The sequence below is a fragment of the Rattus norvegicus genome, chromosome 12, assembly GCF_021556685.1.
Source record: "Rattus norvegicus strain SHRSP/BbbUtx chromosome 12, alternate assembly SHRSP_T2T, whole genome shotgun sequence".
Classification (NCBI taxonomy): Eukaryota; Metazoa; Chordata; class Mammalia; order Rodentia; family Muridae; genus Rattus; species Rattus norvegicus.
In genome coordinates, this window is record NC_141545.1 from 717,442 (window position 1) to 722,297 (window position 4,856).

General features: G+C 37.2%; 1 pseudogene; it reads right to left on the reverse strand.

Moving 5' to 3' along the window:
- Positions 1–922: 922 nt before the first annotated feature.
- On the reverse strand, positions 923–3,143 carry LOC134481313 (pre-mRNA-splicing factor CWC22 homolog; annotated as a pseudogene).
- Between the last annotated feature and the right edge of the window lie 1,713 nt (positions 3,144–4,856).

Consider the following 4,856-nt stretch of genomic DNA (forward strand, 5'->3'; position numbering starts at 1 on the left):
AATATTCATTATTTGATATGAAAATTACTATCATCAATTCTTCCAAACAGAGCCAAATATTTTCTTCACACACACAAGAAAGAAAACTATTATGTAAACTGTAATGTTCAAGGAACTAATTCATGAAGAATTCTTGGTCCTCAGTCAGGCTGTTCTTTATGAACCTTGTGAAGAACACCCAATGTAACCAAAAATAAAATCATTTTCATGATCTTGACAGAATCTAGGCAAGAGCTATAATTGCAGCTGCCTAAGTGGCGATGCCCTTTGACGTTATTCCCAACAGTACTGACAGGCCCTGTAAGACTCTTACAACCAGAGCTCCTTGTTTACCTAACAGCATTGTTACCAGGAATTATTTCACTCAGCCAATGTTACCCAGGTTTGCCTATTGCAAGACCATTTTCCACTATTTACTGGAACCAAAATAGTTTTAGATTGAAACCTTGACCCTTTTTCCTATAGAAAAAAATTCAAAGATTAATTAGTCTCATCTTATGTGTCATTTCCTATTTTCCATTGGTCTAAAATTGTTTCGACCTCTTGTTTTCTTGTGTGAAAACATGCTAACAAATAATGTACACATTACTTAAAGATAAATCTATTGCTCTATACCATTCATATAAGCAAGAAATTTAAAATATACTGAAAAGTACCTGAGAGACTATAATTTAATAATTTATGTTTAATCTTGTCATCATCTGAATCCAAGGAACAGATTTCAGAAAAGACTCCAAAGATGAAGATGGAAAGTGTTCTTTTTTTTTTTTTTGTTGCTCAGCTTCTGACTTCTGGTCTACAATGAATTACCTTGGTTATATATTTCAGATGTACTAGAAGTCAATCTGTCAAACATCTGAAGCCTATGGAGTACAAGTTTTGCCAGCACATCGAGTATTGCATGGGTTGATTGGGGTTAGTGTCATTCAAAGGATTGCTGAAGAATTTCATCGTTTATCCTCATCTTCATGTTAGGAAGACCCATGTACTCACAGAGTTCCTGGAAGGACATCATACTAGATGATGTCAAGGTCTCTTCACTCAACTTTATACATGTGAGAATAATCCATGGAAGTGAATCTATTTGTGAAAGGTTAGCAAATGTCTTAGCAGTATTTCTTAAATTGTCGCTAAGCAATGGATTTTGTGATACTGTTCTATGAAATTACTTTCAAATGATTCTATGTATTCCTTTTCAGCATACCAGCTTTACAATAAAAAGTCAAAATATTTTTTCATAAGTCATTTGTTGGCCACAGCAGTCAACCATCACAAAGTTCTATGTTTGGCTCTGTGCAAACTCTATTTTCAGAAATTGTGTGCTCGTTCTTCAAAATCTAAACTTTACTGAATGACAAGTTTGTTTGGTGAGATGAGACTAGGTTTATTTCTGTTTTGTCATGAATAGTTACCTTTTGTCAACCTTCCACTTCTCCTTCCTCCTCCTCCTCCTCTCTCTTCTCCTTCTCCTTCTCCTTCCTCTTCCTCTTCCTCTTCCTCTTCCTCTTCCTCTTCCTCTTCTTCTTCTTCCTCCTCTTCCTCTTCCTCTTCCTCCTCTTCTTCCTCTTCTTCTTTGTTTTCATTAATTCCAGATTCTTAGTTTGGGTATGAATCTCACTCCCCTTCATCAAGGATTTCATTTTTAATAGCCTTGTTCTTCCCTCTGTTACCCTAGAATCCATCATTAAAACATCTCTTGACTGTAGCTGTCATCCAAGAGAAGCATATGTGAAAACTGATTGCTGTCTTCCACTAAATCAATTCCTTGAGGAATAGCAAGGTGGCCTTGAATCCATTCTGCCATACAGCCAACAATCACTTCAGTCATTGTACTGAACTTTTTTAAATCTCAGACTCCTGTAGAATTTTTCACAGTCATTCCAAGGGTGAGATGATTCCCCTTGGTGACACCTTCATTAATTTGAGACCACACTCCATGAAGAAGCCAATACGTACTTTAACACTGTCATCTCTTGGTCTGATTGGGAGCAAAATGAGCATCTCCATGCAGAGAACTCCATGTGTCACATTTAGGTGAGTATGATATGCCACAAATTATGATGCAATCAAGCAAAGTTGTGTATCATTTCTGTGACATCCTTTCTGAAAATTAAGGATCAATAACTTGAAAATTAATTCTCCAAATTGGGAGAATTTTGAGTTGATTATAGCAACCAAAGTTGAATAAATGTGAGTGATGACTGGAGAAACACTCTAAACCTGCCGATCAGATATGGACTGAAAGCCTCTCCTTCAGTCTATATTCTCTTGAAGGGGCTTTGGATAATCATATTTACACTTGGAGTGAATACCTTTGTGATGAGATCACTGATTGACTTTTTTCAGAGCCTTCAAATTCATCCTCTGGTACATTAAGCTGTTTTTATCTGTAATTTGTTCTTGGATCATGCTCAGCCCTGCAGGAGGAATATGTGCTCCTCCAGTGTGGGTAAGGAGAAGATCCAAATCTATATCATACTCCTCCAACTCCTCCTCCTCCTCCTCCTCCTCCTCTTCCTCCTCCTCTTCCTCCTTTTCCTCCTCCTCTTCTTCTTCCTCTTCTTCTTCCTCTTATTGCTCTTCTTCCTTGTCTCTCATCTTTCTCTTCCTCTTCATCAATGTAGATGCTTCCTTATTGGAACTCTCAGATAGTCTGCTACTTAGGCTTTTTGTATCTAGACACAGGGATTTCTTGCATGGTTTCTAATGATCTACATCTCTATCTCTTCTCTGCACTTTTGCTTGGTCCCTATTTCATGATTTCATGCTTTCATTGTAAGAGTATTCTCACCCAGAAAGATCGAATTCTGTACAACAGCTTTAAGCAGAGAAGACTCTGTATTGAGGGAGGGATAGGTTTTCTGTTCTTGTCTTTCATATCTCTCTTCTGAGGAGGAGCTCCTGTGGTTTGAATTGTGGCCCTCACTTCTGTCATGAACAGAGGAATGTTTCATAACTGCCACATTCTTTTGCATTTTCTGATGTCAGTTGAACCAATAAAGGAGATACTACAGGTTCTTTCAAGTGTCAGATACTCAATAGTCTGAATTTATTGACAGATTTCTTTTTCTGTCTTCACACGTCACCCACAGCTATACAGAGGAAGTTCCAATGGTGGTGTTCTATACCCAGAATCCTGCCATGTCCCCAAAATATTGACAGTGTAAAAACAGTTATCCTTGGCAGAATGTAAATAACTTAGTGAAATTAAAAAATCTAGATATAGTATTATATAATGATTATCAAACTGGGACATTAACTTAGCAGGTACCCTGAGGTCCGAGATGAAATCCCAAGTATACCAATATGAAAACCATTACACTGTTATAATGAAAATATATTTTTCACATATGTGTAGTGAATTTGTTTTGAGATTTTTTTCAACAAACAGGAAACACAATAACTATTGACTTTCAATAATGTTTGTTACTGGTAGTGAAAATTCACCTAACTGGTATTTCTTTGACATCATTAAAACATTACACATGATATACATGGAACCTAAAAAGTTAGACTCCAGAGAGCCTAGTAACCTTATTAAAAATGGGTATGGTAGTTAACATTAAACTAAATGGAGAGAAACTTGATGCAATCCCACTAAAATCAGGGACTAGACAAGGGTGCCCACTCTCGCCTACTTATTCAATATAGTTCCTGAAGTTCTAGCCAGAGCAATCAGACAACAAAAGGAGATCAAGGTGATACAGTTTGGAAGAGAAGAAGTCAAAATATCACTATTCGCAGATGATATGATAGTATATTTAAGCGATCCTGAGAGTTCTACGAGAGAACTACTAAACCTGATAAACAACTTCAGCAAAGTGGCTGGGTATAAAATTAACTCAAATGGATCAGTAGCCTTCCTCTACACAAAAGAGAAACAAGCTGAGAAAGAAATTAGGGTAACAACACCCTTCATAACTGCCCCAATTAATATAAAATAGCTCGGTGTGACTTTAATCAAGCAAGTAAAAGATCTGTATGATAAGAACTTCAAGCCCCTGAAGAAAGAAATTGAAGAAGACCTCAGAAGATGGAAAGATCTCCCATGCTCATGGATCGGAAGGATTACTATAGTAAAAATGGCCATTTTACCAAAAGCGATCTACAGATTCAATGCAATCCCCATCACAGTACCAATCCATTTCTTCAAAGAGTTAGACAGAACAATTTGCAAATTCATCTGGAATAACAAAAAACCCAGGATAGCTAAAACTGTCCTCAACCATAAAAGGACTTCAGGGGGAATCACTATCCTTGAACTCAAGCAGCATTAGAGAGCAATAGTAATAAAAACTGCATGGTATTGATACAGAGACAGACAGACAGACCAATGGAACAGAATTGAAGACCCAGAAATGAACTCACACACCTATGGTCACTTGATTTTTGACAAAGGAGCCAAAACCATCCAATGGAAAAAAGGTAGCATTTTCAGCAAATGGTGCTGGTTCAACTGGAGGTCAACATGTAGAAGAATGCAGATCGATCCATGCTTATCACTCTGTAAAAGCTTAAGTCCAAGTGGATCAAGGACCTCCTCATCAAACCAGATACACTCAAACTAATAGAAGAAAACATGGGGAAGCAACTTGAACACATGGGCACTAGAGAAAATTTCCTGAACAAAACACCAATGGCCTATGCTCTAAGATCAAGAATCGACAAATGGGATCTCAAAAAACTGCAAAGCTTCTGTAAGGCAAAGGACACTGTTGTTAGGACAAAATAGCAACCAACAGATTGGTAAAAGATCTTTACCAATCCTACAACAGATAGAGGGCTTATATCCAAAATATACAAAGAACTCAAGAAGTTAGACCACAGGGAGACAAGTAACCCTATTAAAAAATGGG